Source organism: Falco punctatus, assembly GCF_963210335.1.
Source record: "Falco punctatus genome assembly, chromosome: 5".
NCBI lineage: Eukaryota > Metazoa > Chordata > Aves > Falconiformes > Falconidae > Falco > Falco punctatus.
The window spans coordinates 6,601,663-6,613,862 of NC_137584.1; positions in this window are offsets into that span (position 1 = coordinate 6,601,663).

Sequence of the window (12,200 nt, forward strand, 5' to 3'; positions counted from 1 at the left end):
ACAACACAGATCACGTCCACAGGGCAAAACGCTCTTCCACTCTCTCTCCAAGTAGGGTATCCATATCCAAATTGCCTAATCAGGAACAGTCCCTTGGTTCTTTGGTCCCATGGATCCGCCATGCCCCTCTCGGCCTCAGCCCCTGCATGTCCTTTCCCTTCTCTTGTAAGGACCCTTCTCTTGGGTCCTTCTCTCCTTGAGCATGTCCCACTGCTCCCCAGGGAAGGAGCAACCTCCTCCTCATCCCCCTCACCCCAGATCCAGCTGCCCTGTCTTAGACGTATTTGAAATCACCATAAAGCAGTTAGGGTGTTTTAAATACGCAACTGAGGTTTTAAAAAGTTGATATGAAAATGGGGGTGGTGGGGTGGTGGTGTATGAAATCCAAGTGTAGTTAAATTAAACTAGACGTATGCACTCACAGTTCCTTACTCCTGAATGTGGTTACAGAAAGTGATAATATCATTGGATATTAATCCTTGGAATATGTCAAATGGAAATGATCTGCATCCAGTATTGTAAAAGTGGTAGCGAATTTGATATTGAGAAACCAACAGCAGTCCTGAGACTTCAGATCAATGAAAGGAAATCCAGTGACATTTACATACTGATGAGAACACCGATGTAAACATATCTAGCAGTTAATAGGCATAAATATCTGCAAGATGGGCAGTGTGTGTCCTTAACAGCATTCACTGCTGTTAATAGCTTGATGAAAACAGAAATCCTTCTGGATCCAAATAACTCCAAAGATTTATGAGGATCATTGTAAGTCTTATGAATATAAGGCATTTGAAAGTGAGAACTGGAATAAACACTATCAAAGCAGTGAGAGACAGACGAATGCTTCTGAAAATGAAGAATGTTGGCTACATTTGGAAAGATGCATGGAAAATTATTTAATAATCAGACAAGTTTCTCCCCAGTAACTCCCAAGTAAAAGAAGTTGCTGGTGGATAAGAAGAAATGACATCACATAGATGAAGAACTCGTTAAAAGAGAGAGAATGTAGTTGAAATGAGCAGTCAATTTTCATAGTGGGGGTGATGCTTAATGAAGCCTCACAGGGATCTCTGCTGTGGTCTGTGTTGTTCAACATCTTCTTAAATGATCTTGAGAAGAGAACGAATAGGAAAGTGAAAGCATTTGCTGGTGGTAACCTTTCAGGGCAGTTAAGATGAAAGTTGTGAAAAACTGCAGGAGGACCTTATAGAATGGACAATAAAAATGGGCAGGTAAAATTCAGTAAAGGTACCTGTAAAGGGATTCAAAAGGTTTTAAACAAACCCAGCTTTACATGAAAAGTTAACGGGCTCTGACCTGAGTATTATCTCTTGGGAAGATCTCACAGTTACAGTGCATATTACTAAAACATTGTTTCCACACACAGTCTTGGTATAAATAGGGTGTCAATGACTTTTAGCAAAGCAACAGGGAACAAAACAAAGCCACTGTGAAAGTCTTCCTGCATCCATGTCTTCATTGTTGTATTTTGCGTTGCTCAACCCAGCTGAACACACAAACAGGGAAAGATGCAGAGAATAACAACACAGCTGATCAAGGGATGACTGTGCTTCTGTATAAGAAACTGTTGAATATATGCAGATCCTTCTGCTTGGAGAAGAGATGACTGAAGAGGGTATGACAGGTGTCTTTATGATCTCAAGTGGCAGGGAGGACATGGCTGTATTCCCAACTGAAGAGCTGAAAGGCTTGGGATGAATTCAGCAAGGAGAGCTTTGTGCCGAGGCCAAGCTGTGGCACCTCCCTGGCAGCTCCTGGATTATTTCCAGGCTTATTCCACACAGGGTCTCTCTGTTGCTCCTACCTCTCATCTCAGTGCCTCGGCCAAGAATCCCTTACGTATGCCCTGGGGACTCCAGCTGGCATAGCCAGCATAGGAAAGGAGAAAAATATTCTAATACATACCAACGACAAGCCCAGCCTCCTGGTGCAGACAGTATCCACTCCTTCCATTGCACTAACCAGTTCTCCAGATTTGGACTTGAAAGCTAAGTGACCTGCATGCATAGAAAGAAATGATCAAGGCAATCCCAAAGGGACCAATAAAACCCCTTATGTCAAAGCAGGCACCAAAGTACTTCTCATGTTCCAACACCCCCTTGTCATTTCCTCTCTCATAATGAACACAGGTAGTAACTGAATATCGATATCCAGAAAAGTTATTTAACCCTTTTTTTTTCCCTCAGAAAACTGTTAGGAATTTCTCGTTTCCTAGAGTGTCCCAAATGCTGTTGTAGGGTTTCATCCCAAACACATCCACCTCATGGCTTGGGGAATGAAATTATCCAGTGTTTCCATTGCGACAGTACGCACTAGAAAACTCAGGGAATTCAGACGATGATTCCTTCTGAGGGCTTAGCGCTTGGGTTCAGAGCGGGCAACTCAAATAAATTCCTTGTGTCAGAGAGATGTGAAATTCAGAGTTACTCCTTCAATCAGCAAACACCAAGACACCCAGCTCACTGGCTCCAAATTATTTTGGTGGCCTAGGTACAGCTCTGACAACCTTTAAACTACAGTCTATATGGAGGTGCGCATTAGATCAGTATCTGCTTTTTTCTTATTAAAAAAAAAAACCTAACAACTAACCCAAAAAACTGTGATAAAATAATGAAGAAAAATTAATTTCAGTTTAGGTACAAGTTGGTATCCAAAAACCCACAATAGTTGGATCACACTTGATTTCATTGATAGCCAGAGGTTTGTACATGCTAACCTAGAGGAATCATTAAGGAAATTAGATATTCTTAAAAATGTCTGGAGAATATATATGCTTACATAAACTCAGTACATGCTGTCCCCTAAACTGCTAGTTGCTGCTATTGAATAATCTACTTACAGTTTTGTACTTGCTGGCCAAAATTTTTCATTGACTATCTATGCAACAGGGATCTGAAAACGACTACTGTTCTTCCTGTCCTGATACCATTATGAAAGTCACACGCCACAAACACCTATCCCATCTTTTTATTTGTACCACAAAACTATATTGGAGCACTATAGATCAGATGTAAAGACAAATGTACTGATCAAGACAAAGGTCAAATATATTTTCTATAAGCGATTGTATAAAGGTAATGAAAACTTATCCACACAGAAGGGATTGCTTTAACACTTTGGCTTAAGAATTCGGGAATGCTGGGCTGGAAAGGACTTCCAGGGTCAGTTTCTGCTGCTAGAGGTGGCTACATCATATAATTCTTTAGAGGAATTTAGCGAGCTGACACAAGACTGACTTAATCAGGGGTCAGCTCATTTGCTCCTCTCACAGGCGTTGAGAGCTACGAGTGCCTAGTGTACGGTCTCAGCTGCTGTGACGGAAGGGCACAGATCTGCCAGGTCCATGAGGATATCCCTGATAGTCTAGAGCATCTTCGCTGGGATCTGATACCTATGCTTAAGCAACTGTGTTGTGCACTGGAACATGGGTGCCAGCCTTCAGGAGGCTCCAAAAGACCCCCATAAGCCCCCATCTAGAGTTAATGGAGCTGTAGACACTCAAAGCTACAGCATGATTCAGCTGACCATCACTAGGATTCAAACCAGGGTATCCAGCACTTTTAAAGGTGCCATACAACATCAGCTATGTATTCATGGGATTCACAGTGAATTCTTGTCTTACCAGAGGCTAGGTGAGATAGCCTACAGCATCTCAGATAGCTGTAGATAATTTCTGGCAATTAAATTGAGTCCTATGCATCTGCTTTAGGTGAGCTGTGCTGTTCTCTAGGTGCTGTAGGCTACAAGGAGGGCTTAAAAATCTGTTACCTGTGTAAACACCTACATGTAGATGACTAAATTAGGTATCATTATTTCACACTGATTCTTGCCCTAGGTTTCAATACTCTCAGAATCTGCTGTTCCCATCCAGCATTAAGTCCTCCTCTCCACACTGCAGTTCCTCATCAGATTGAACTCCTTCTTCTGCTTCGTCTCCACTCACTGTTTTACATTATTTGCCCCTAGTTCCTCTCTCTCCTCTCTTCTTCAAATCCCAGAGATTTTCTCCTTCTGTCTCTGAAATCAGTCTTGATAACCTGTTTGTCTCCCTTTTCCCAAAGCCAAGCCAGCTTCTGTCCCCTCTGCATTCAAATAAGGTAGCTTCTCCATGCACACCACAGAAAAAAAGCACCTGGGGATCTGTAAGGATACAGGAAAGGCAGCCCACACACCCCCACACCCCCATTTCCCATCACTGTCTGGGGCGCTAGGAGAGAAAGAGGCAAGGCGGTTGTGCTGCTTAGTGTACATGGAAACTGCAGAGATTTATGGACATCTGAACTGTGATTAATATTTAATGAGCGTGAGCAAATGGTGAAAACTTCATCAAATTTGGACACATATTAGTGGGAAAATGCAAAGTTCACACCTGGCATAAAGGGTACCCTGTAGCAGATGTGATGGCTTTGCCTCAGAGTATAAAGGCACCAGAGCTTTTCAAAGACAAGTAATCTACTGTTGTTTGTACCAAATCTTTTTTTTTTCGCCCAATGTTGTTGTCAGAGACATGTTGACTTAAACTGTCCAGAAGCACTCAGCTCCAGGTGGCACTGTACAGTGGTGAAATCCAAGGTCTTGGGCAGCTTGGCTAGCTGATGGTGATTCCAGTCACTTCATCTAATAGTGCAAGCTGTTAGCTACAATGACATTCAGCACCTTATGTTCCAGCTCTGACTAAACTTGCAGTAATCCCTATTTATGCAGCACCATGTTGCTTGTCTCAATACTTTGTGCTACTCAAGAGGCTGCAATGCTGCTAACCAAGACACAAACCCATGGTCTGTCCCCTTGAAGCTGCTCCTGGCAATGTGGGAAGAGATTGCTCTGCACAATGGCATTTTCCTGCTGGCACGAAACACCTTCAACAGCAGTCAGGTTCTAAAGTTTTTAAACCAGCTGTTTATTCGGAGAACCCAAAAAATGAAAGGCACATCCATCCTTTCAGGTGCTAGGCATTCATTCAAGGAAGATGAAAAGCTATATAATCCACCAAGCATTGCTTTGGGGATATTTGTTCTCACACCCCCGCTTTCTTTAATCATGTAATCTTTTCACAAAGTCAGGCTCTTTCATCGATATGCAGGTTCCGCATTCATGTTTCAGAGGTACCAAACTGCAGGTGCTATTTATATCAGGCAATGACAGAATATTTGAAAGTGACAGACATTTGACAGAATATTGAAAACTGGCATGTTTCCCCAGTACATTCACAAGGAGTACCCAAAGCAGCCCATACAGTTTGGCTCATTTGGACCAATATAATGCTGTAGTCCCACTGAAGTCAATGGTGTTATGTTAACAGCAGCTGTGCTTTTTAGGCACTAATTCAGCAGAGCACTTAAATATTTGCTAATCTATTTGATTTGAAGCCAAAGATAATTTTGTACGGAAAAATATACTGGAATATGAATGTATAAAATTCCAGCTAATATTGTTGCTCAGCTTATGGGTGGATCCAGCTTCAGGTTATTCTGCCTCCAAATTAGCCCTGCTTTAAGCAAAGGACAGACCAAAGTGCTTCAGTGAATAGGAATAAATTATTAAATTGACACCTTCAGATTCAATTCCTGGCTTTGTAGCAGAAAAATCAAGAAATACTCAGATAACATGATAAATAATTGTCTTATTAGTCATGTTGGACTTAGAAATATTTTGCTCTTAAATAAGCAAATAGTGCTGGATATAGACAACAGTCAGGGTACTTCAGAAAGGATGTGCCAATTTATTAGAGGTCTGGGAAAAGCTCCCATTATTTAATTAAGTGATAAAGCAATTATAGGAATGATAGGCCATGTGTGCATGTAAATGTAGTACTGTATTATCTTGGGTAAATCATGGATGTCATACATACAGTAGTGCATACATACATTGAGCTGACAATTTTTAACTCCACGTCCTAGAATTCTGGTATTTTACAAATTAAGAAAGGAGTTAAATAAAACATAAACCATTTATGGAGTATATCACTGTTAAAATCCTGACCATTAAATTGCTATTAATTAAACTCATTTAAATTCAGTGGAATTGTGTTGCTTCACACAAGTGCCAGAGTGGCTGACATAAAAATATGTCAGTAGTCTCTCTTCAAGGACATCAATACAATGAAGGGTTTTTTTCCCACGCATTGCAAAAGTAATTTCAAAGTATCTGCGATCCAGGCACCTCAAGCAATGACCCCCAGGTGAGCCGCAGGGTCTACACTGATCGCAGGTATTATGCTTCCCTGCCTGTGGAGCAATAGCGTAGTGTATTGAAGCCAGGCACATGCCAGGCAGTAGCTAATACAAAAGAGGGCTGTGTCATAAACCTAGTAGGATTCTGCTGAAAACTGCAAACATAGCAAAATAAAAAGGTTGCAATGATGTTGCTCAGATTGTCTGCTATGGAGAAGTCTGGACACTTCTATCGAGTAAGGCTTAAAATTAACCCAGCTTTATTTCTAGGAGTACAAGTCTACTGCTAGAGAAAATTAGCTCTTAGTTCTTGCTATTTTCTACCAAAAAAAAGGCACTAGTTTCACTTAGCATAGCAACATTTGCAAACTGACACATTGCGAAACTCACAGCGCCTTCCATATAGGCTGATATTCAAAAGTAAATTCATACTATTAAGCTCATGCAACATTTGCATTCAGACAGGCAAGGCTTTGGCTAGCTACATATTTTGCTACAAGCTTGACATTGAACTCAAGTCTATGGTGCACTTTGAAAGAAGAGGCAGCTTCATAGTACATGGCAAATCGATGTGGAAAAAAAAGAACATTATATGCAAAAAATCACATATATGGGGAAACCAATGTGCCAAGCAACTCCCACCAAGACGCATGTGAGTACAAAGGAGAAGTTTCAGGACCAGAGCATCTGCCAGGCTTTTAGTTATATATTTGCATTTTTTTTCCTTTGTGTGATTAGGGCACAACAAAGATGTGCAATGTCCTTGTGGCTAACAGATGTTAGCATTTCAGCTTATCAGTACAGGAATAGCATAAGTTTATTATAGCAAACTCAACACCAAACACCTTAAAAATCTGCACAGCCTTGGACTTCGACATGTTCAGGAACCTTACCAAAGCCAACCTGCTTAGAAATCTCAAAACACACAAGTCTTTCAGCATCCTCCAGTGCCCCAGGCTGCCAAATGTATCCCCCTAGGTCAGCACGGCCCAGCACACCCCTCTCACTCACCCACTACCCCACGGTGCCCCTCTTCCCCCACACCAAGCGCAACTCTTCATGCATTTCATAAAGCTGGCTGCATTGATGGAGCTGCTTCCCTTGCAGCAGGGGCGCAGCAGCGTGCCCGCCTGCCCCTCCAGCCACGGTGCGTCTTGTGCAAGGAACAGGGTGAGGAGGTCTGATTGCAAACACTACCAGAGGCAACTTTTGCAAAAAACTGTGCTAAAGCGGAGCATCCACTGCATGCCTGGTACTCTCACTGGGTAGATGACTTGCTCACGTACCCACCACGATATTTGGTGGGGGTGGGAAGAAGCAGATTATTGCAGATGCCCTGTGATTTACATTACCTGTCAAAGCTGGAGATGGTAAGATGGATGATGTGACCACTTTGGAAGCATTCCTGAGCCTACTAGTCTAGCCAAAACGTCTGTGCTGTCTCTCCAGCACTCCTTTTTCTTTCTTCTTGTCTGTTCTACTTATTAGCTTGGTGAAGTGGAGGCTTTGTTTCATCTTGGGAAAATAGAGATGTGAGCAGTGCCTGTAAACAGAAGTGGTTTTATGCAATTGCAGTCTCTGTGAGCTACTACAAATAGCAGTAAGAAAAAGTCACAATATCCCTGCATCTCCGGATGACTGTTTATTCCACATTCTTTGTATCTATGTATCACTGACACTGTGTGAAAAACTACTGAACTGAAGAGGGAATTTCCTCGAGGAAGTTTAAGACCTTATCATCTAGTTATTGATAAATGTATCGACTTTAAAATAAACAACAACCAAACAACAACATAAATAGAGAAGATTAATCAATGTCAGCAATACTTTGCCTTCAATTAGTGTGTTCATAAGCATTCTGAGTATGAACAAAACTTTGATTGAAGATTTAACGTACAAGAATTACGCGAGCAGCTCTACAGAGGTCCAGCACTATGCAGAGCACCGAGCCTTTTTCCTTACTCTCTCTCCGTGATTTCTCTCCCAGACAGTAAGTTGAAACCTGACAGTGAAAGGATCACATTAACTTTCAAATGTTTGATATCCCAGTTCTCACTTTGTAGCTGAGACTATCTGATAGGCAGGGAAGTTTGGTTTAGTACTTGCAATCATAGTTCTGAACAACATTACAATTTGTGACAAATATAGTGAGGGTCTCAGCTTTGGAATTAACTTGGTTTATAAATAAAAGTACTACTAAGTTTGTGCTTTCACAAACCCAAGTAAAAATTTCAACGCACTCATATGTGAAATTCTGCATCTGGAGGACTTCCTTAACTCTGGAAGTTGGTGGTATCTCTTCCCATATAAAAGCCAAAAAACCACATAACTCAGCCTTTTTATCCCAAAGCATGGATTCTTCAGAGCATAACATGTCAGGAGGCTGTTTACTACCTTGCCTGTGTTGCTGCTTTCCCACACTTGTTTGATACTTCCCGAGGGTTGCATTGCATTTGGTATGTCATCTACTACGTTATTAAACAGTCATTAATGGATTCAATTTCAAATCAAACCCAGTACAGTGCCAGGCTTACTTCTGTTATTGAGTTGAATTTACCTGGTATGGCTCTCCATGAAACTGTAGAGATTGGATTCAGCTGGATCCTTTGAAGATGTGCAGAGCAGCTTATTACACCATCCATTTCTTCAGGAGTCCATCCTGGCTGGATTTTTAAGGAATTACAGTACTTAGGAGCCTCCAAATACTTACATATAGCACTGTTCATGGAGAAAGTTAATGATGCACATGAGCATTGCCAACTCTGAGCTCTGTATGGAAAGTACTAACGGTTTCAGTTATGAACTGATTGAGTAACCTCTGACATTAACAGACAGATTCCTACTGTCCTCGAGAGGTGTTGGGTAACGTGGCAGGAATTCAAATACAAGGAGAAGATCTAGCTTCCTCTTTCAAGGCCATAAGGCAGTTGGTTGTGAAGACCAGGGAAAAAAAAATTATGATTTCCAAAATAAAGAACTATATCCAACCGGCATTACAGCAGGCCTGTCTCCTTCTGCAGCACCCAGTATTCACCTATGTCAAAGCCAGATCAGCCATCCAATCTAATATAGCAAATTGCAGAGGTTGATAGTTTGATTTTAATATGACAGTTCCTGTAAACTGGTTATCGCTGCTTTGAAGCATTTAATTAAAAGCCCAAGAGCTTGAAGTCATAAACTATCTCCATAATTCATGCCACTGTGCCTGGGCTTTTGAAGCCGGCATTGCTCCAAAGTGCCAGTTTCACAGTCAGTTTGGTCGGTTCCTATTTCAGGGATGTAAAAGTTTCCTTCACCTCCGACAACTACTGGCTACGCAATCAGTGGGGGCTATAAGGGTCCAAGGCTTTTAAACATCACCCTTGTATTATTACAACATATTCTAAAAGTAGAGTTTTAAAAACATAAAAAAGCCCCAATAAGCCTGCCTGTATGTGAACTGTCCAGTACATGGAGGTCCCTCACATTAAAGAGATCTTGACTCGATCACCCGTATAGCAGCTAGAAGAACCAGAGCGACTATAAGGAGCCCTAAGAGCCCAGGAGAGGACAGATCTCTGCTGGTTAGGGTAGTCGTTGTAAATTAAACAAATCCCTTTATCTAAATTGCATTGGAGACCTCTAACACAGTGCAAAAGTTAAAGATTAGCGCAAGACATTACGTTGTTTCTCCATGTCCACAATATCCTCTGCTTGATGAGCTCCTGTCTGCTCTTCCTGGAGCCACCTCACAGGAAACCATGCTGTAGTGACAGACAGATTCATGTCCTGACAGTCCTGAGTTTAAAGATCCCTTATGACCTGCAATAGTAATCCAGTAAATCTCTGAAAGGCATCACTCTCCAATACATACCAACGTCGAAGCCTTTCTGAAAGGTTATTTTCCTTGTAGACTACATAATGGCTTCAAAGGAAACTGTTAAAGTAAACAGAATTAGCATGTGAAAAGCTAATTCTTGACCTAATATCTAAATAAAAGTTTCGATTTGAGTCTAGCATTTAATTATCACATATCGGATGCGTGTTTATGCTGTGCAGGCCCATGTTGCCAACGCAGCGGTCATGCTGAACAACCACCTTCCAGTGAACCACGCTTAACGTACTAACACCACAAACCCCTTGCACTTTGACACTGTTTCTCTACTTTGAGCAATGCACTTTGCCTTTCCTCTCGTTTTCCCCATCTGCATTTTACAGCTGTTACCAATAATAAGCTTCTTGACTAATTATTGATCTCCAGATACTCACAAAATTAATTAGCATTGCTATTAATGGGATTTATTCTAGGCACAAGCGACATAGGTAGAAGTCTATCGCAGTTGCTGCTCAGACAATGGAAAAAGTGGGTCCCCTTCCCCTTTTTGCCCATTTTAAGCGTTGTGCTGCTTGGTTGTGCAGTAGCTGCCAGGCTTGGGAGTGTGTATGGTGGTGGTAACTCTAGGCATGTAGAGGGAAGACCTCTCCTGAAGGCACTGATCGCTCTCCCATTGTTGCTGGTCAATCAGGTTTACCAAGCCCAGCTTTTCAGGTGCCCCCCCCCGCCAAGTTCCCAACCTCTTCTCATTTGGGGCGGGGGCAGCTCCTCCCTGTCTGTTGGGGCAGCAAATTTCAGTGTAGCCTTCACCCCTGCGAAAGTTAGCTCTACCTCGAAATATCACAAGGTAAAGGCATTCATGTCAATTAACGAGTAACATTTGGAATAAAAGTGTGATTTATATAATTTATGGTGTTCCTAGATTAATTAAAATCCTCTCTTTGATTGAGTATCCGTCCCCTTCAGCCATATAATCTGCAGTTTGGGCATTCTTCTGCCTTGCTTCCACATGCCAAGAGAGTTCAGACTGCCCACTTTCCCCTGAGCGCTCACCTCTTTTAGCACACCTTTTTAAAATGTCAGGGAGTTACTACTCAAAGCCTTGTGATGTGGCCTCAATTCCTTTCTTTCTGTTGGAAATTTCTATTCCAGAGATCTATTTCACCTTGAAGCACATCTCTATTCCACACACTGCTGCTGGGATAGCAGTACTGCAGTACTACTGGCCTCCAGGAGACTAATGGAAGAGTTCAAGCTGCTATCCTAACTTCTTTCAGACTCATGACGTTCACACTGCAAGGAGAAAGTAAGGTGGAATAAGTAAGGAAAGTAAGGAATGTAAGGAGAAAGGGCAGCTAGCAGTGCTATTTCTCACAAATGGAACCAGGTGTGGTAGGATACACATGCTGGTGGCACAGTCAACAAGAAGGAAATATTAATTACACCATGATGCTCTGCTCCCCATGGATGCACCCAGTTTACCAGTTCCTTGGTGACAGGCACAGGATCAAGCAACAAGCTCTGCCTTACAGCTGTGTCATCCCAGAAAAACCTTGGTGGCAGAATCACAGAGTTGTTGGGGTTGGAAGGGACCTCTGGAGGTCATCTTGTCCAACCCCCTGCTCAAACAGAGCCACCTAGAGCCAGTTGCCCAGGACCATGTCCAGACAGCTTTTGAATGTCTCAAAGGATACACCAGCAGCAATTCCTCCTCTTCTGATGTGAAAGGCTCCAAGGAAGGGCTTGCTAAGCAATGCTTTTGAGTCTGGTGCTCCATCTGCTTTAGGTGTTGGATAAGGATCATCCTCATAAGAGTTCATCCCTGCAGGATGAGACGCTGCTTTCCATTGCCTTGATGGTGGTGCAAGTGCTAATGCACAGGGGAGGCTGGTTCCCCATCAAACATTCAGGTTGGCTTGAACTATGAAGAGGAGCAAAGACTTTAGTAGCCCGAAGAAAATGAATATGTACTATTATAAATTAGGATGCAGCCTTTAGTTTTCTGTGCTGGTCCTCTTTTGAAAAAGAGCACCCAAATAACCTGTGTTAACTGTTCTTAAGCTGCTTTAGCTCAGAGAAGTTTCACTTTGCAGATAATACCCCTACTCCCTTTCTTTCATTAAGGTAAATGATGCATTAATTATTTTAAAAAATAGAAAATAAAAATGAAAGATGAGGTTCAAGTGCAT